The 22,284-nt window shown below is 35.3% G+C and overlaps 1 long non-coding RNA gene across 3 annotated transcripts in view; it reads left to right on the top strand.

Annotated features, from left to right (window-relative positions):
- Window positions 1-21,399, top strand: part of LOC118153835 (uncharacterized) — a 38,890-nt gene extending 17,491 nt beyond the window's left edge. For 2 of the 3 annotated variants that reach the window (XR_013536287.1, XR_013536286.1), the window contains exons 3-4: window positions 5,045-5,080; window positions 21,273-21,385. This is a non-coding gene — a long non-coding RNA (uncharacterized LOC118153835). Of the gene's footprint in view, window positions 1-5,044; window positions 5,081-21,272 lie in introns of all 3 variants that reach the window. The other variant, XR_004743455.3, reaches the window with a different exon arrangement.
- The last annotated feature ends 885 nt before the right edge of the window (window positions 21,400-22,284 follow it).

Below are 22,284 nucleotides of genomic sequence, written 5' to 3'. Positions count from 1 at the left end.
TTTAATGAGATAGCCAGTTTTATATCTGAAACAAACCAAAAAAAAAAAAAAAAAAAAAAAAGCCTATGAATGAGGTTAGGTATTACAGTAACCAGTAAAAATACATTTTTTTCCCAACTCTTTTAGGAATACGTCTTTGTAATTTTTTTAATGAATCTGGATGGAGAAATTGGGTTATAATTTAAGGGTTATTGGAAGAAAACTGTAAAAGTAGAAGAAAAAAATTAGAAAGAATAAGGTTTGAAGAAAGTGAAATAGAAATGAAATCAGGAGGGCAATTTTGATGATACTATGGTGACTATAGCTACATTTCCAGCTATTAATTTAGATTTTTTCATAGAGTTTGATGCCTAGCTATTTCTCTCTCTCTCTCTCTCTCTCTCACACACACACACACACACACACATGCACACGTGTGCATGCACACACACACACCACACAATTTGGGGTGAGAATGGTGGCTTCCCACTTTGGCTACACCTAATTATATTATCTCAGAGCTTTTTAAAATACAAATACAAAGACTCAATCACAGATATTTTGAATTTATTGTTCTTGGGTGAGTTCTAGGTATTGGTATATTTTTAAATGAATAAGACAATGACCATACAATCAAGGAGCACGTGTCTTGACATAAGGTCTAATATCAATTTTATGTCAAAAAGTCACTAAAATTTCATTATTAGAGAAAATAAGGGTGGAAGACTTTGATTTCATAATGCCCTTGGGCTCTTTCAGGTCTACACTTACATGATTTTGTTTTTAAAGTTAGGCAATGGGATAAGAGATAAGAGCTTGAGCTCTGGAGGGACAGCAAAGGCTTTAGACTGAGAAGTCTACACTGCATAGACTTCCTGGGAGAGAATTTGGACTCTGGTGAATTTTGTCAACAAAATCAATTCATACATCACAGCATGTTTGGGTGCATTTTGTTATAAACAACTCACTCATGTCTTCTGAGTTAAGTCCTCATAGTCATGGAGAATTATCCTTATTCCATTAAGAATATTCATCTTTTTATAACCGAAGAGGTCAATAAGTTCTGACTCATTTGTAATCCCACAAGATGTTGATATCCTTATGGTTTAGGAGTGAATTTCTTCTATACCTTCCTGAAGACATGGGTTTAACAAATTATCTTGTTATTAAGTATTATGATTTAGCTTTAAAGTGTTAAAATAGATACTATTATACCTAGAAATATGCACAGAGAAGTCTCTCATTCATAGTACCTGATCTACATGTGAAATTTGTTCCTTTTGTTTTCTTCCTAAGTCTGAGAGATGTATTTCTTCATTCTATAGAAAAAAGCTAAAGATGTGAGAGTAGTATACTGTGAAATTTTGGGGTCTGTTTGTTTAATTTTTTTTAAGATAAAGGCACATAAATATACTGATAGAGTATAGTAGTCATCATCTGTGATAAGAATTACTGATTTCCAAAGATATATGGCTATAATTATCATAATAAAATTAGTAAACTTATATACAGATTACATGCCAGCATCTTTTTAAGTCTTATGACACTATAGGAATATTCATGATGTGAACTTTTTTGTCTTCTTCTGAGGATATTTACTGCCAGAAAACAGCAATCTTGAACTCCCTAAAATGGCAATCCCAATCTCCAAAAATATATTTTTTCAAAACCAGATTACTCCTAAAGAAGTGTATAATTTAGTTACAGATTTTTTTTAAAAACAAAAAACAATCAAACAAAATTTATCCTGAGAAGGTAAGAAACTGAAAATGTCTACATATGCAAAGTGAATGAAGAATTTAATCAATCACTTTGTTGTTTTATCCCTCAAGCACTGGTATTAATGAAAACTGTGGAGTCTTCTGAGAATGAAGCTAGCTGATTCTGTTGCTTCATCAGTCTGATAAACGATCGGTTGTGTATTTAACTGTCTTCCTTGAATTTAATTCAGAGTGGCAGGTAAATTTCTCCCTTATAAAGCAGCCAGCTAGGGAAATCATTTTGGAAGGAAAAGGAACTTAACACATCTTGGGGAGGCAAAGAAAAATGAATCTTGGGATTACATAGAAGGCTTTGAAACATGGGCTTTTGAATTCTTGGTTGAAGAACACTTAAAATGCTACTCAAAGACTCTGAAAATGCGGTAACTTGGATTTGTATGTGAAGATTACTGACTGCTGAGACATTGTCTCCACCTTCCACAAAACAGCATCCTCCACTTAAGAAACAAAAACTTGAATATCCTAATTTTACAGTTTGTCTAAGAGGTTATGTGCTTTGTACACATGTGAAATAAGTATGTGCAGTTGTTGTTTTCTTTTTATTCTCTCTTTTTTTTTTTATCAGAGATTCATTTGAAAAAATTCAGAATTAATTCTCTAAGGAATTCAGAAAACCACTCTCTGGAATAATCCCAGTCTCTGAAATATATGGTGTTCTTTGCCATAATGACTGGACAGACTGCAATATTAAAATATGTGTGTTAGTGCCAACAAATTGTAGAAAGTAAAAGGTACATGTATTATAGATTTACCCTCAAGAAAGGGACCCAGAATGGTATTGGTTCTCATTTCTTTTAGATGTGGCACTAGTAATTATACCACACTAGATTATGAAACTCCACTTTAAAAAATTGTCCAGTTAAGACTTTTTGTGTGTGTGTGTGAGAGATGGAGTCTTGCTCTGTTGGCCGGCTAGAGTGCAGTGGCAGGATCTCTTCTCACTGCAACCTCTGCCTCCCACATTCAAGCGATTCCACTGCCTCAGCCTCCCAAGTAGCTGAGACTACAGGTGCAGGCCACCATGCCCAGCTAATTTTTTTTTGTATTTTTAGTAGAGATGGGGTTTCACTGTGTTGGCCAGGATGGTCTTGATCTCCTGACTTTGTGATCTACTCACCTCGGCCTCCGAAAGTGCTGGAATTACAGGTGTGAGCCACTGCACCTGGCCAAGACTTTCTGTCACCCTCAAGTTAAAGGGCTTAAGTATTGCCAGATTACATCTTTATTGATAAAGAACTTAAGTATAGTCTCAGGTAAAAGGCTAATGTTTCTAAAAGATGCACCTATTTTTCCTAAAGTATAAATTCAGCAAGTTTTTGAACATACTCTTTATATTGTATTTTGATTTCCTTTTCAAAATATTGTTATTCTATGTTTCTTAGGACAGCACATTACTGAGAAAGAGGAAAAATTTAAGCAAATAGTTTCGCACTGACTATTATTAGTACCATATGGAGAAACGTGTTAGGAACATAATGGGATTGTTTCTAGACTGTATTCATCTCTCTGCTGAGTTTTACTCAGACTTTGACTCTGTACCGTAACCAATGATGGAACAAATGATACAATCTCAAAGTGAGCTCCTGGGTAAAGATACTTTCACAGAGTATAAACCCCACTGAAACTGTAAGAGCCAGTCACTATTGATGAGCAGACCGAATAATGACATGGTATGAGACACTGGTTTACAAAATGTTTATTGCTTATCTTGTGCCCTCTTTAAAAACATTGGTTATGCTAGTGACAGAAAATAATATTTGTCAGATCAAGATTTAGGATGAACTGCTATGCTGATAGAAAGATGTCTTGTCCTCTAATCTGATGATAGTTATACTGTTTTAAAAAGACTTGTGGTAGATAATTTATCTAATATGACTATCTAAATATGACTTAAAATCTGTGATTCAAACCAACTCTTTGAAAACAGAAATCATCCCTCAGGTAGTTGTATTTCACTATTTATATAACTTAGCTCGAAAAATTCTACATAACCTATCAACTAATTCAGTTACATACAACCAGTATTTCCTGGGTAAATTGCCATGCATTTACATTGCAAAATAATTGCATGATTCCTGTATGTAATATTAAGACATTTCTCTAGTCAGACGTTTTTGTGCAGACTTCTTGATATGATTTTCATATACAAATAGTTGTATTAATACTAAAACCAAGTCAATTCATTTTTGCTCTTGCAAAATAGAAAAAAGAACCTAATACTATCTTATCAAAAGCCAAAAACTAAGGTTCCTCAGAAAGGCAGTTATGAACTAAGCAGACAGTCTTTTCCTCTATGGAACCTACCGTTTCCTAGGGAAAAAAACACCTGTACTAAAAAATTACATAATTATTTAATTTTCACTTTCATACAGTCTATGAAGGGAAAGTACAGGTTTCTAATAGAAATACCTGATTTCTCTTGGGAGTCAAGGAGAGGCTTACTGAAAATATGATGTTCATGCTGAGCTCAAAACAATGAAATGTGGTTAACTACGTCAAGGATTGGTGAGATCATTCCAAATGCAGAACATAATGTGTGAGGAATCTGAAGCAGGAGGAATAAAGCATCATTCAAGACATTGAAAAAAATTGAGGCAGGGAAGAAACAAGAAATACAAATGAATCTCCCTAGAGAGGAAGAATCCAGATGATGTAGGGATATAGTTTTATACTGAGGATTTTGGTCTGTATTCTAAATGCAATGGGCAACCATTGACCTCTTTAAGCAGAATAGTAACATAATTGAAACTATGCTTTGGGAGAAAGGTAGAACATATGAATTTGTAAAACTAATTGGAAGACAGTCTAAGTAATCAGGGTAAGAACCTAAGAGAGTCTGGATTGAGTACTGACAACGAATTCTGGGAAAACTAAGTATATCTGAGCGGCAACCATCTATAGAAATTGGGTATTAGTGTATATAAAAAAAGAAGGATTCTTGGAGGATTGCTAGGCTTCCCTCATGAGCTATTGGATGAATGACTGGACCGTGTTATTCGCTAATATTGTTGCAGAAGCAGAATCTGTGGTGGGGTTGAGAGACTGATGAAAGAGATTATGAACTCAGTTTTGTGCATAAGTTTGGAATTACCCTAAAATATACAACTGAAGTTGTCTAGCAGATATTTGAGTGTATGAAACTGAAACTAAGGGAGACATTTAGACTGTAGCTGTTTTAATATCTACTACTTAAAGAGTGCTCACCAAGTGCTGGGCATTTTTCTAAAGCTTAACTTATATTAATTATTTCATCCTCATAACAAACCTATTATTATTACTCCTAGTTTGCAGAAGAGGAGACCAAGGTATGGAGAGCTTGAGTAAGTTGCTTATCATTACATCATCAGTAAGTGGGTAAGAAGAAAAAGGTTAACAGCAGGCCTACAATCTATTCTTTCCCTTTACTGGGGAACATCCCATGGAAAAAAAAAGAAAGGTAACATGATCAAATCTCCTAGTTAATATGGTAACAGGAGGCTTCCTGGGAAGCACATGAGTAGTATTTTGTAATGAAAGAATCATTACCTATGTAATTATTTTAGAAGACATACCTAATCTTCCTAGAATCGCTTATAATAAACCTAAAATCTGTTGATCTATAAGAACATCTCTCTGGAGAACATCACATAAACTTCATTATGATCATAGTATAAAATTGTAAGTTTGAGATTCCTTTTTTTTGGTAAGTATGCACAAGAACGTAAGTTAAATTCTATATATATTATATATGGGTTTGTGTATGTCCCATGTGTCCTAATGTAGGTAGCAAGGATGTGGAAAGCTGCGATGACAGTTTGAATTTCTCCCTGTTTTTATTGTGCATTGTGAATACTTGCATCCTTGAGGCTAGAACACAGGACTAACTTTTTAAAAAAACCTTAATAATTGGAAATTACATCAGAGAGGAAATGTGGCAAGAAAATCTGAAAATCATAGAAATGTAAGAAAAAAAAAACAGGAGAATGTAATGTCACAGACACCAGAAAACATATTAAGTTGATATTTTTAGCAGTCCCTGAACCTCATTCCATTGCTGAACCTCACTCCTGACCCCGAAGTTGTCCTGATGGTAAGGTTGGGCTACAGATGGCTACAAAGAAGGAATAGCGTAGGTTAGACATAAGTGTTAGAATGAGCCTCAGACATATTGGTAGTGGTCAGAGAGGACATGTGCTCAGAGATGGGGAAAGAATGATGTAGTAGTTTGGCACCATCCATGTCAAATAATCTGTAAACCAAAGACATATGCATCACACCAGCTTAGTTCAGAAAAGAATTTCAATCATCTAAACCACACTGTTTGCTCATTTCCTAACAATTATTTGCTATTCTGAGTGATTTTGCCTCTCATACTCACTAATTACTCTATAAACATTATGATGTTCATACTTATTTACTTTCCAATACTAATATTAAAATACAAATGGAATTTATTTTGCTTTCCATTAAAAAATCTACAGGACAAAATTAATCTGCTTATGTACATTTTCTAATTGAGGTAATTTTGTTTGATTGAATCTATACTAGGCATTGGACTAGAAAGGGGAGGGGAAAATTCATGTGCATAAAAATATTACTTTTCTATTTTTATTTTTTTGAGACAAAGTCTGACTCTGTGGCCCAAGCTGGAGTGCAGTGGGGTGATCCAAGCTAACTGCAATCTCCGCCTCCTGGGTTCAAAGAATTCTCCTGCCTCAGCCTCTGAGTAGCTGCAATTACAGGAACATGCCACCTTTCCCAGCTAATTTTTGTATTTTGGGTAGAAATGGAGTTTTGTCATGTTGGCCACACTGGTCTTGAACTCCTGACCTCAGGTGACTTGCCTGTCTCTGATTCCCAAAGTGCTGGGATTACAGGCATGAGGCACCGTGCCCAGCACATAAAAATATTTCTTTTACTCAGCTGTCAACTGTATAGTTAATCTTCAATTAAATGTTTTCCTTGTTTCAGAAAAACATAATGCCATAAGTGAACCTTTAAATTACATTTTAGGATAAAGGACTGAAGTAATATAACCTAAATAAAACTAGACAACATTTTTTTCTGGGGTATAAAACTAATATGGACTAAAAAATTTCAAAATTACATGGGAATAAATAAAGGAGAAGGTGGCTATTATAATGACGAAGGATCAGGAATATGGGCTGTGCACATTACCTTGTAATTAAAACAAAAGCCATTTTTATGAAATTATGCCAAGGCTTATACTAATATAACATTTTTATTAAAATGATTATATCAAAATTGCTAAATCAAAGCTTGATAAAACTTTATAGCAAACTCCTAGAGAAAGCAATTGTATTTATTAAAGTAGCTTCCATGGCACTCTCATTCTTTTGGTGTGTCCTGAGAAATAAGTATTGTGTTCAACTCATTTTGAGAAATGCTGCACACTCCCACCCTGTCACAGATTCATAATGCACATTAACATTTTAAAGGTCCTGAAAAATATTTTTAAAACCTTTTAAAATTAATCTACTCCAATATTTTCAAAGTGAATTTGATCACAAGACTCAGGATGTGTGTGTTTATAAAATGTTACTGGTATTTGCTAATGTTTATTTAGCATTTATTTTATCCAGGTGATTATATGAAGGGCTTTATGTGCATATTTCAAAAAAGTCTTAACCAAGGTAGGCTGATGTTACTATTATTATTGTCACTTTTCACACAGGGAAAATGAAACAAAAAATAATTAACTAATTGCCAAGGTAATCTATTAACATTTTAATTTAGCCAACAAGCATCTAGGACTGATTCCAACTGAAGTCTGACTGAATCTTCAGTGCGATTTCTTAATCAATACACTGTATGATCCCCAACATTCCACAACACTTTTTGCCATTTTTGATATAGCTTTTGAAGGACTCAGCAGTACATTTCTAAAAAATAGCATGAAGTTGCATTTTATGTCTTCCTCCACTCACATCTATTAGATCAAGTTGCTAGAGTTTTGTTTTTGGTTTATTTCTCAAAGCCCAGCTACTTCTGTAATTGACCCTATGGTCATTGTACACTCTTGGTCCTTGCCAGGACACATAATTCAAATGCTTCACTACTGCAGCCCAAACCTCACCTAAAGCCCAGTTACAAATAGTTCAAGAGAATTACCTAAAGGATTTGAAATCTATTCAGTCTTCTCAATGTCCTACAAGCTGGCATACTGAATTAACTCTTGTGATCTTAGAGACTAATCTCTTTCAATCGATTACTCTGCATTGTATTTTAATGTCATGTACATTCTCCGTTTGCATTGAGGAATGTTACTAAAGGAGTTGTACAAAACTTGCCCTTAGAATTAGCTGACTTTCTTCATTTCACACAATGATTTATAGTCATTGTGACTATGATTTGCACAGTGCCTGAGAAGCCTCTTAGGAGGTAAACTTGATCATAACTGGGGTTCAATAAGAAATAAAATCTGGTGAAATACATGTTTAGGTGGGCAACAGAAACCAGGCTGCAGAGGGACGAGAGTGTCCCTGAAGAGTCACAAAGATAAAAGGAGTGAGTCAGAACCTCAGTGCTCCAGGGCATTTATGTGACACTTGTTGATGAACTGTCCCATAATCTTAGCTACTTTGGTAGCAGGACATTGACTGAATTACCAGTCAGACAGTTGCCATTAGGCTCATGCATGCAGTTCATCTTGGTATAGCACATGCTCGAGGCCTGACTTTGCTACTGTCAAATCTGAGCAACTATTAGAACAGCTTTCCAAATGAAAAGATGAATGATTATAAATATTTGAGGAAAAAAGACATTTTTTCAGGACCCAAAATTCCAACAGAAGCAGAAGGAGACCTACAGCTACCAAGATTCATTAATATAAATTGATTGTACTATATGCCTGGGTTGGTGAATGCTGAGTCACATACATTGAATAGAAATTTATTTGCATGTTGTTTACTTCAGCACAGTGTTTTCTTAAAGAACCTTCATGGGAGAAACTTTCTCCTAAGTGGTTTTTTTTTTTTTTTTTTTTTTTTTTGAGACAGTTTTACTCTTATTGTCCAGGCTGGAGTGCAGTGGTACAATCTTGGCTTACCTCAACCTCTGTCTTCCAGGTTCAAGTGATATTCTTGACTCAGTCTCCCTAGTAGCTAGGATTACAAGCATGCACCACCATGTCTGGCTAATTTTGTATTTTTAATAGAGACTAAAAATGGGGCTTCTCCATGTTGGTCAGGCTGGTCTTGAACACCTGATCTCAGGTGGTCCAACCACCTCGCCCTCCCAAAGTGCTGGCATTACAGGCATGAGCCACACTGTCTGCCCCCTTATATTTTAATTCCACTAGAAGTCCTACTTCTCCAAAGATGCTCATACTTTTTTTTTTAAGTCTTTGTGTGTTGTTTTTTGAAATATCCAAAATTAGTCAACTTGACTTTTTGGTGTGTATAGCTCTATACATGTATGAAAATTCACATTTTAGTACATGTATAGATTTGTGTATCCACCACCACAATAAAGATACATAATATTTTTATCACTTCCAAACACTCATGATAGCATTTTTCACCCCATGCCCTGACAAGTACTAATGCTCTCTATTACTATATTTTGTCTTATTAACTAAGTCATTGAAAAGGAATCATACAGTATGTGACATTGAGACTGGTTTCTTCTACACAATAAAATGAGATTCATCCCAGTTATTGCATTTTTGTTGCCAAAATAAAATGCCTTTTCATGGACATAATGCAGTGTGTTTATATAGTCAACCACTGGAGGTCATTTGGGTAGTCTCCAGTTCTTGGCTATTTTTAATAGAGCTGCTATAAATATTCATGTACACGTTTCTGTGTGAGCATAAAGGATTTTTTTTTCTAGAATAAATATCTAGAAATGAGATTGCTAGGTCACATGTAGGTGTATATTTTAACTTTAAGAGAAAAATGCCAAAATCATTCTCCAAAATGTGTGAATCATTTTACATTCTCGCCAACACTACATGTTTTCTTAGTAGTTCTACATCTTTGCCAACTCTTTGTGTTGTTAGTTTCATTTTATCTTCTTTTGATTTTTGGCCATTCTTATAAGTCTGTCATTGTACCTTATTGTATACCTCATTGTGGTTTTAATTTACTTCTCCCTGACAACTAACGATGTTGAACATTTTTTTATGTGTTTATTTGCCATTAATATACCTTCTTTAATTAAAATATTTGCTAAAATATTTTACCTACTTTTGAAATTTGGCTTTATTTCTGTTGAATTTTGAGTTATTTATGAATGCTTGATACAGGTCATTTGGCAGATATATGATTTGATGAATTTTTTTCTCAGTTCAATTTATCATCTTTTTGTTGTTGTTGTTTTACTTTTCTGAGTTATTCTTTTGGTATCATATCTAAGAACTCTTTGTCTAGCCCAAGATCATGAACGTTTTTTAAATAAGTTTGTCTGAAAGTGTAAGGCTAACTCTATGAGGATGAGTTCATTTAGGTGATTTCTCTGATTATATATTTGGTAGATACAACCAAATGAAAAATAACACCTCTCAATATGATCAGGTTAATGTATTCTGATTTGTGTCTTTGGTTTTGAATATGTTTAAACCATTAACAACACATTTTAAATAGGCTAGTCAATTTTCTTCATGTAGAAGAGACTGCAAATTAATTTATTCAGTTTCTTCACTTTGTACTGGGCATAATTTTATACATACTACAGAGCTGCACCCATGCACTTAATAAAATGTAAATGCTAACTATGTAATAGGGAATGTTCTAGCTATTGGAGGACATCAGTGATTACAATCACAGCAAAATCCTTCCCTTCAAGCAATGTATATTTCTGTTAAATATATATATCAGGTTGAGCATCTCTAGTCCAAGAATTTGAAATCAAACATGCTTCAAAATCTGAAATTTTTTGAGCCCTACCATGATGCCATAAGTGAGAAATTCCATATATATGTACTTAGCACAACTTTTACTCATTCACAAAATTATTAAAAATATAGTTTAAAATTACTTTCAGGTTATATATATGTAAGGTATATATGAAATACAAATCAATTTTGCACTTAGACTTGAATCCTATCCCAGATATCTTATTATGTATATAGAAATATTCTGAAAAAAAATTCAAATTCTGAAATACTCTGGTCCCAAGTATTCTGGATAAGAGATACTCAACTGGTGTGTGTGTGTGTGTGTATGTGTGTGCATGCATGTGTGTATAATTTACACTGGTTCAAAGACAGAGGAGAAATTAAAATTTAATTATACCTGCTATTGTACTTAATTAACCTATGTCCACAAATACTTTTCATATAGGATCAGTGAATCGGATTTTTCTTCCATAAGTCTCAATTGCCACAGAAATATGCTGATGGAAGCAATTTTCTTAGGTAACATGAGCCCAGTATTTAAAACTATGTTTCTCATGGAATATGGTTTTCAAATGGTAAACAAAGGCTTTCTTTGTTGGGGAACAACATTTTTAGAAATTTTTGATGACAAAAATGAGCACTTCAGATCCCCCAGCACAGCTAGAACTCAACCCCAAAGGTCCAGCAGTTAAAGGCACAGGCTGATCTCAATGCTCCAGGGCTATGCTGTGCAAATTGAGAGTGCCAAGCCAAGATCTGTGGCCAACACTTGAGAAGGGGAAGGTGTCTCTACTTTCAGAACACTGAGAGGGGTGAGATGCATGGGTTTGTGGGTTGGCATACAAGCAGTGTGTGGCTTCCTTCACAATGCTCGTCCACAAAGGGTGTGACCTAACTCTCTGCCATGGCGTCTGCCTGAGAAAGCCCCAGAACAGCTAACAAGGCAAACATGGGAATAATGCTATTGATTGGAGGGGGCTCCCTCAAGGCCAGGAGTGGACCTTGTGCAAAGGTCATCTATCTCCCCCGCCCACCACAGAGCATGGCTGCAAACAGGAGAAAATAAGAAAGAGCCATGTGGCTGATTAGAAGCCTATCTGCCAGCCGTTACTTTTAAGTGCCATCTACTGGATCACAGCCCAAACAACACCATAAAAAATATCTTCCAGTTTACATCCCTGTGAAACCAAAGAAAAGAATCCAGACACAAATTAACATCTTGTTCAGAAACTTGACCCTTTGAAAGCACTCAAAATGAAGTCATTTGACTATTCTCAACTTACATTACAATAAAAACAACAGCCCTCTTAGATGAAAAAGAATCAGCATAAGAACTCTAACAATTAAAAACCCCAGTCTCTCCTTACCTCCAAATGAACCCACTGGCTTCCCAGCAATGATTCTTAAGCAGACTAAAATGACCAAAGTGGCAGACACAGAATTCAGAATCTAGAAGGAAAGGAAGCATATCAAGATCCAAGAGAAAGTTGAAGCCCAATCAAAGAAATCCAAAGAATCCAGTAAAAGGATTCAAGATCTGAAAAATGAAACAGCCCTTTTTAAAAAGAACTAAACTGAACTTATAAAACCGAAAAATTTACTACGAGAATGTCATAATACAATCAAAAATATTAACAGCAGCATAAACTAAGCTGAAGAAAGAATCTCAGAGCTTGATAACCAGTTCTGCAAATCAACTCAAGTCAGATAAAAGTAAAGAAAAAGAATGTAGGAAAATTCTGCTACATGCTATACAAGATGTCCATCTCCAAAGCACACTGTCATCAGATTCACCAAGGTCAATGTGAAAGAATAAATCTTAAAGGCAGTTAGCAAGAAGGGTCAAGTCACATACAGAACCCCATCTGGCTGACAGCGGACCTTTCAGAAGAAACCTTAGAAGCCAGAAGAGATTGAAAACCTATTTTCAATATCCTTAAAGAAAAGACATTCAAACCCAAAATTTCATATCCTTCAAAACTAAGCATCATATGCAATAGAGAAATTAAATCCTTTTTAGACAAGCATACAATAAGGGAATCTGTTACAACTAAGAACAGCCTTACAAGGAAGTACTAAACATATAAATTAAATGGTGACACCTGCTTCCACAAAAACTAAAGCACATTGTGCACAGACACTATAAAGCAACTACACAATCAAGTCTACAAAATAACCAGCTAACAAGATGATGACAGGATCCAAATCTTGCATATTAATACTAACTTTGAATGTAAATGTCACGTAAAAGACACAGAATAGCAAGCTGGAATAAAAAACGATGGCTGGGCACAGTGGCTCAAGTCTCTAATCCCAACACTTTGGAAGGCTGAGGTGGGTATACTGCCTGAGGTTAGAAGTTTGAGGACAGTCTGACTAACATGGTGAAACCCTGTCTCTATTTAAAATACAAAACTTAGCTGGGTATGGTGGCAGGCACCTGTAATCCCAGCTACTTAGGAGGCTGAGGCAGGAGAATTACTTGAACCTGAAACGTGGAGAGTGAAGTGAACCAAGATCATGCCATCGCACTCCAGCCTTGGCAACAAGAGTGAGACTTCATCCCAAATAAATAAATAAATAACAGTGTCCAGCTGTCTGCTGCCTTCAAGAGACCCATCTCACATTTAATGACCAGGTTCAAAGTAAAGGAATGGAGAAAGATCTACCATGCAAAAAGAAAACAAAAAAGAGTAGGAGTCACTATTCTTACAGTACACAAAAGGGACTTTAAATCAACAGTAAAGAAGAAAGACAAAGAAAGGCATGACATAATGATAAAGGGAAGATTTCAATGAAAAGATTTTACTATCAAAATATATATGCACCTGATATGGTTTGGTTTTGTGTCCCTACCCAAACCGCATCTTAAATTGTGATCTTATAATCCCCACATGTCATGGGAGGGATCTGGCAGAGATCATTGAATCATGGGGCATTTCCCCCTTGTTGATCTCAAGATAGTGAGTGAGTTCTCACAAAGTCTGATGGTTTTATAAGGGATTTTCCCCCTTTGCTCAGCACTCATTCTCTTTCCTGCCACCATGTGAAGAGGTGCCTTCTGCCATGATTATAAGTTTCCCAAGGCATCTCCATATATGCAGAACTGTGAGTCAATTGAATCTCTTTTCTTTATAAATTACCCAGCCTCTGGTATTTCTTCACAGCAGTGAGAGAACAGACTAATACAGTAAATTGGTACCAGGTGTGGGGTGCTATTATAAAGATACCCAAAAATGTGGAAGTGACTTTGGAACTGGGTAACAGGCAAGGGTTGAAAGAGTTTGGAGGACTCAGAAGAAGACAGGAAATGTGGGAAAGTTTTGAACTTCCTAGAGACTTGGAGGGCTCAGAAGACAGAAAGATGTCGGAAAGTTTGGAACTTCTTAGAGACTTGTTGAATAGCTTTGACCAAAATGCTGACAGTGAAATGGACAATGAAGTCCAGGCTGAGGTGGTCTCAGGTGGAGATGAGGAACTTGTTGACAACTCAGAGAAAGATGGCCTTTGCTATTCTTTGGCAAAAAGATTGGTGACATTCTGCCCCTGCCCTAGAGATCTGTGTAACTATAAACTTGAGAGAATCTGAAATTAAAACTTAGGTTTAAAAAGAAAGCAGAGCATAACAGTTTGGAAAACTTGCAGCCTGGCCATGTGGTAGAAACTAAAAAACCAATTTCCTGGGAAGAAATTCAAGCCAGCTGTAGAAATTTGCATAAGTAATGCAGATCCAAATGTTAATCACCAGAACAATGGGGAAAATGTCTTCAGTGCTTGTCAGAAACCTTCATGGTACTCCCTTCCATCACAGATCTGGAGGCCTGGGAAGAAAAAATGGTTTCAGGGGCCAGGTCCAGGGACCTTCTTCTGTGTACAGCCTGGGACTTGGTGTCCTGTGTGCCAGCCACTCCAGTTGTGGCTTAAAGAGGCAAAGGTACAGCTCAGGCCATTGCTTCAGAACATGCAAGTGTCAAGTCTTGGTATCTTCCATATGAGGTTTGGCCTGTGGGTGCACAGAAGACAAGAATTGAGGCTTGGGAGCTTCGACCTAGATTTCAGAGGATGTATGGAAATGCCTGGATGTCCAGGCAGAAGACGTCTTAGGGGTGGAGCCCTCATGGAGAATCTCTACTAGAGTACTGTGGAGGGGAAATGTGGGGCTAGAGCCCCTACATAGAGTCCCCACTGTGGCACTGCCTAGTGGAGGTGTGAGAAGAGGGCCACCATCCTACAGAGCCTAGAATAGTAGATTTACCAGCAGCTTGCACTGTGTGTCTGAAAGAGCTGCAACTACTCAACACTACCCTGTGAGAGCAGCCACAGGGACTGTATCTTGCAAAGTCACAAGGACAGAGCTTCCTAAGGCCTTGGGGGCCGTGCGTTGCATCAGTGTGCCCTGGATGTGAGACATGGAGTCAAAGATGATTTAGGAACTTTAAGATTTAATCACTTTCTGCTTAATTTCAGACTTGAATGGAGTCTGTAACCTTTTTGTTTTGGCCAATTTCTTCTTTTTGCAAAAAGGCAATTTACCCAATGCCAGTACGCCTATTGTAACTTGGAGGCAACAAACTTGTTTTTTATTTTACAGACTCATAGGTGGAAGGGACTTGCCTCATCTCAGATGAGACTTTGGACTTGGACTTTTGAGTTAATGCTGAAATGAGTTAAGACTTTGGGGGACTGTTGGGACGGTATGGTTGATTTGAAATGTGGGAAGAGATTTTTTTAGGGGTCAAGGGAAGAATGATAGGGTTTAGCTCTGCATCCCCACCCAAATCTCATGTTGAACTCTAATCCCCAATTTTGGAAGAAGGCCCTAATGAGAGGTGATTGGATCATGGGGATGGATTTCCCCATTGCTGTTCTCATTACAGTGAGTAAGTTCTCATAAGATATTGTTTAAAAGTGTATAACACTTTCGCCTTTACTCTTTTGTCATTCATATGACAACCATGCCTGCTTTTTTTCCCCTTTTCCTTCCACCATTATTATAAGTTCCCTGAGGCCTCCAAAGTCATGCCTCCTGTATAACCTGCAGAACTTTGAGTCAATTAAACCAGTTTTAAAAATAAATTACCCCATTTCAGGTATTTCTTTATAGCAGTATGAGAATGGACTAATAGTAAGTTGGTGTAAAAGTAATAGCAGCATTTATTGAATAAGGAGTCCTTTCCTAATTACTCATTTCTGTCTGTTTTGTCAAATATCAGATGATTGTAGGTGTGTGACTTTATTCCTGGGTTCTCTTCTCTGTTACACTGGTGTATAGGCCTGTTTTTATATGAGCTCAAGGCTGTTTTGGTTACTGTAGTCTTATATAGTAGAGTTTGAGGTTGAGTAGTGTGATGCTTCAAGCTTTGTTCTTTTTGCTTATGGTTGCTTTAGCTACTCGGGATCTTTTGGGGTTCCACATGAATTTTAAAATAGTTTTTCTAATTCTGTGAAATATGATGTTGTTAGTTTGATAGGCATAGTGTTGTAGATTACTTAAGAAATATGGCCATTTTAATGACATTGATTCTTCAAATTCATGAGCATGGAATGTTTTCTCATTTATGTATGTTGTCTCTGATTTAATTTAGCAGACGTTTGCAGTTCCTCCTTGTAGAGATCTTTTACCTTCTTGTTTAGCTGTGTTCTGGTTTCCTTATAGCTATTGTAAATGGGATTGTGTTCTTTGACTCTCATTTTGACCATTGTATTATGTCGATTTGAAGTATTGAAGTTTTTGCCATTATTTTTAAGGGATAACTAGCTAGCCATATGCAGAATAAAACTAGATCTTTACTTTTTACCATTTACAAAACTTAAAATGGATTAACATTTAAATTTAAGACTTTATATAAATTATATAAATTGGACACACCATAGTGTACATAGTCTTTGGGAGATAATTTATGATTAAGTACTCAAAAGTAATTGTAAATAAAATGAAAATTGATGAGTGGGACCTAGCTAAACTAAAGAGTTTCTGCACAGCAAAAGAAACTACTACCAAATTAAATAGACAACTGACTAAATGAGAGAAAATACAAACTATGCATCCAATCAAGGTCTAATATATGAAATCTATAAAAAAACTTAAAGAATTCAATGGGCCAAAAAAAAAAAACCTGATAACCCCATTAAAATGTGGGCAAAAAATAAAAGATACAAGCAACCAACAAAAAAATCATAAAATGCTCAACATCACTAATTATCAGAGAAATGCAAATCAAACCCATGAGATGAGATAACATGTCACAGTAGTCAGAATGGTGGTTATTAAAAATTCAAGAAACCATAGAAACTGGTGAGGCTATGAAGAAAGGGGAACAATTATTACATATTGTTGGTGGGAATGCAAAGTAGTTCAGCCACACTGTAAATATATTTGGAAATTTCTTAAATAACTTTAAACAGAGCTACCAGCAAACAGAACTACCAACAATCCCATTATTGGGTTTATACGTAAAGAAAAATAGATCACTTTACCAAAAATACACATGCACTCATATGTTCACTGTAGCAGAATTTCCAATAGCAAAGACACTAGATCAACCTAGGTGCTCATCAATGGTGGACTGAATAAAGAATATATGCACTATGGAATACTATGCAGTCATAATAAAAGAATGAAATCATGTCCTTGGCAGCAAAATGGGTGCAACTGGAGGACATTATCAATACTCAACTCTGTAGTAGCATTGTAGCTTAACAAAATAAAGAATTGAGGGCCAGAGAGCTACATGTTCCACTCCAGGCCACAAAACTAAATAATTTGAACGTTGGGATCAAAATTCAAATATTTGGGTTTTGAATACTGGCGAAATCTAGAATTACTCTCCTCTCTTACCTGAAAGGCTCTTCCTCAACACTGATTGTGCTTAGGTTCTTCTCTAAATTTTGAATCCTTTGAATTTCCACAGTCCCTCCTTCAATCCAAAGAATATTATCCAGGATAATCTTTCTTGTTATAGTAACTTACCATGAAGACCTAGACTCAATGTTCTTCCTCTTTGAAACATATTCTGAAGACTAGATTTGAATTTTCACCCTGGCATCAGAAAAGAACTCTTCAGCATATATGGGTATATGTATGTTTATGTATATGTGCAAATTTTTATGTATTCCTGAATAACACATCTTGTACTAAATGCGATTTAAAATTGTTAATAGAGATAACATACAATAAAACAACTTACTGAGTTGTTAACTATTTGAAGATGACTTCTCATTCAAGAGGGAGGATTCAGCACACATTTATATATGCTGTTTCTGTGACTCCAATAAAATAACAGTAATGAGCAAAAAATGCATAAATTCATAATGATGATTAGAATGAGAACAGGGACAACATTAGATGATAAATTTTAATATTTATGATGACCAAATTAGATCAATAAGACTTCACTAAAGAGAAAAAGCCATGAAGACAAAGCCTAGAATATATAAAGAAGGAATTACAAGAGAGGAGGCAGAAAATATAATTTCTCAACTCAGAAACTTGAAGAACATTAGAGAGTGAAATGTAGAGGATGGGATAAACAGACATTTAGTAATCTCTATGTCAATACTTGCTATTTCTTATGGCAAACATCGCACAACCAAGTATTTATATCCTGACAGAATAAACAGCATGAGATTCTTCTGTAAAAATAAGTTTAAGGGAAACCAGCACAAATACTCCAGGGTATTGACACCTCAGAGTAATGTTTTGCATTTTAACATTTGGGAGTCTGGCAGTTCAGTGTCAGTTTCTTCTTGACTCCTTCCAAAGTAAAATTGGTTAAGTTAAAATCTCTGCCCTTACACTTTTAATTCACACTCTCCTATTGTTTAATAAATAGAAAAAAAGGCAAACAAGGATCATTAGTCTTCTGCAATATAAAGAAAAATTCCAAGAAATAAAAACTGCAAACTAGACTTCTCATCTCAGTTGAAAAGAGAAATTTTGAGGAAGATAACTGAACAAAAACCTATGTAATATTGACAGAGATATATTCACATATCCATAAAATAGAAAGGTAATACAATTAAAATGGGCAAGAGAGAATGTAAAGTGCTTTGTGAAAAAAAAGATAGTTGCTGAATTATATATACTATATAAGTACATGTAAGACATAAGTACTTCGTTGTGGGATGTTTTTCCATAAGAAATAAAATATTGATATAGAGATTACAAAATATATAGATGATAGATATTCAACTTGTAGAATTAACTTAGAGACAGAAGGCAGACTATATATATTATATAAATAATCATATATATATATATATATATGAGAGGTGGAAGAAGTGAGAAAGGAAGATAAAAAAGGAGAGAGAGAAGATTAGTTGAAGACAGATAACTTAAATGATGAAAGAATCAAATCAACACCATATATCTTATTAACCATATTGATGCTAGAAAGCATTAGATCAATGCCTTTAAAGCTCTGAGGAAAATTATTTTCAACTTAAAATTCTAAACCCACTCATATTATTGATATAGTGGAAGTGTCAAAGAAAGTTGTTTTGAGACACATTTGAGCTAAAAGTTTCCCTGAGAATGTATTCTAGCAAAATGCATGCAGAAACCAAGGAAGATTGAACTTTGGAGCCAGTTATCCAGGAAAAGATAAATTAAATACAGTTTTAATTTAATAGCTATAATGTAGCAAAAATAACAATGAGTAAACGTTGGAAATGGAGCAGAGAATTCAGGAAATAGGGTATCTGAAGAAACAGAAAGAAAGAGAGAACATATTACATGGTTTAGATAATGTCACAAAGGCATTAAAACAACTAAATAATTTGATAAAGGCAGATAGTGCTAGATTTAAAACAATGGTTAGAAACTTGTAGATAAAAATTAAATGCCATATAAAAAAGAAAATTTTATTACAAGATACTCTTTAACTCTGTAGCAAAATATAATTAGAAAGTCATAAGAAAATAAAATCTTTAATTGATGTTCAACTTACAGAATTAACGTAGAAACAAAATGCAGATAGTATGTCTTATTCTATTTTGTATTGCTATAACAGAGGTAGTTACCTGAGAGTGGGTCATTTATAAAGAACAGAGATTTAGTTTTTACAGCTCTGGAGGCTGGGAAGTCTAAGATCAACGGGCCACATCTGGAAGACCTTCTGGTTGCATCTTCCCATGGTGGAAAGCAGAAGGACCAGATGGCACACTTGAGAGGGAGCGGAAGATGAGACTAAATTCTCTTTTATAAGTAATTCAGTCTTATAACAGCCAACCTACTCTGAAGATAATGATATTAATTTATTCATGAGGCAGAGCCCTCATGACCTGATCACCTCTTATTAAGCCCCACCTTTTAATACTGTCCCACTGCGAGTTGTTTCCATGACATGAACTTTGGGGGATACATTCAAACCACAGCAAAATAATTTCAGAAAAAAATACAAAAGTGCAGCTGATAAACACTGGGAGAATAGAAATGCAATCCAGGGGCATTTAGACATGCTACTGTGCTTATCTTGTATACTGAAGAAGCATGAAACACAAATTGCAGTTAATGAAAACATGATGTTACCAAGAAAATGAATGCAGGGACTCTGCCTTAAGCCAATACTCTTTTTGTTCCTGCTCTGGAATTCTGGAACATCTGTCATCCTTAAACACTTTAGAGTCATTAAGACAAGACAAGGCAGGGTTATTATTCTTCTAGTTATAATTTGGTCAATCTTTAGAATTTCCAGGAGATCTAATAAAGTGTACATTATCAGGTAATCTCCTTATTGTCTCTTTTAGTAGTAATTTTACAAGGTATTATGAATCAATGAATAAAAGACTGCAACTTTTTTTCAGAAACAGTTATTTTGTTAACACATTCTTTAATAATCAGCTTATCTTGGGTTGGAATTAGCAAAGTCTTATATACCTAAGTAGTCTAAATACAAGGTTAGTCAACTTCCTCTTGGAGGTGTGATTAGCTTCATGGGAATGAACATCCAGGCAGGAATTTCAGATATTGACAAGATGTTTTCCATTCATTTTAACACTGTGGTTTGTCTCCCAATATCTATTTTTTCCCTTCCTTGTTAAGGCTGGCTGTAAACGGCAATGTGGTCTGAAGACTTAACCCTATACCCAGGAAAGGTCTTTAATTAGTCTAATCCAATTAATTTAATTCCTTTAATTCTCTTCCCCTTGACACTGTTTGTCTTAAAAAATCCAGGTTTAAGTCAATTAGCACAAATCCAGCTCCTAATGAAAGTTATTGGAGTAGGGATAGATACATCATATAATTTTGTCCAATCAAATAGAAAGATAAGCACTTTATCACATGCATTATGAAACATAATAAGTAAGGTATTACTAAGTTGCTGTTGGCATTAATCAGTAATTTTGTGACCAAGAAAGAAGAAAAGGGCAGAACAATAAGAATTTCAGAGAAATGTAGTCTTGGTCAAAACATGCCTGAAGTTCACTCATCTCTGCACTTACAGATATGTGAGATAATCCTGTATTGTTTAAGCAGAGTTGGCTTAGATTTCAATGATGTAGAGATGAAAGTATCCTAATAGAGATACCAGTCTAGCTGTAAGCCAATTCTGGCAGCATAATGGAAGTGACCTGAGGAGTCAATGTTCTCTTTTATTAGTTCCATTCCTTAGACACAAGAATGTTATGCAAGGGACAATCACAGATCCTTTTCTCCCTCATTCTTCTTGCAGGCACAACGATGGCAGTAGTGAGGATTATACTTTGAAGCATGGATCAAGACTAACATGTACCATGTAAAACATGACGTTGTGCTCCAAAATCCTGAACTGATGATATATTAAATTTTACCATAATTACAGGTATTGTGTTGGTGTAGTATTTAGGAAATAAATAAAACCATAATGTAGAAACCATACAGGTTACTATAACAAAATTAAGGGGAGGGGTTATTCACCTGTCCCCTTAAGCAATTACAAAATATTGAGGCATTTGAAGCTGGTGATAATGGATGCCAGCAAATCATTCAGCTTTTCCTCAGTTAGTTCATAACTTGCATAATTATTTATTGAAATAATTTTTTATAAATGAGTCTGAAATGATATGGATATTCTGTCATAAATGGTCACTTTTAATTACTTTCAAATAGATGGTTTGCCTGATAGATTAATGTCACATTAATAAATGATGTTGCAGAGAAAACATATTCCTCATACTAAGGAAGGGACAACATTTCATAATTTAATTGACCAATTTCTAGATGTGGGAAAGGGGAAAGCAGTCATCACCAATAACCAGTAAATAGTTTAGTGGTGTGCCTTAACATGAAGAAACATAACCAGTTATTTAGTTTCCTTTTCTTTTCTAAGTGTAGGTCTACTCTGTACTAAGTCAACAGAATAAATAATTGTGGCCCAGAGGAACTCAATGAGAAGGGGTTGGTCCAATTTTATGATTCTAGGGAGAGAAGGCGTTAATACTAACATGTCCTCCTGATATTTGGAATTGGGGAACTACTAGACAGAAGGTTGCTAACTAAGACCTGGTAGCAGTGAGAAGCAGCAGGTATGTTATCCTAGAGGGTAGGTAGATGTTATCATGGAGGGTACAGAGTTCAAAATATTAATGAGCTACAGCATTAAATCAGAAAGAGAGACAGAGAAGCAGGTCAGTACTCTTAGTTACAAGCTTTGTTATGTCTTGAGATTGTACATATTCTCTAGAAGCCCACAGTTAGTAAAATCA

Source organism: Callithrix jacchus, chromosome 5 (assembly GCF_049354715.1).
Source record: "Callithrix jacchus isolate 240 chromosome 5, calJac240_pri, whole genome shotgun sequence".
Taxonomy (NCBI): Eukaryota; Metazoa; Chordata; class Mammalia; order Primates; family Cebidae; genus Callithrix; species Callithrix jacchus.
This window is presented reverse-complemented; position numbering and strand designations above follow the sequence as displayed.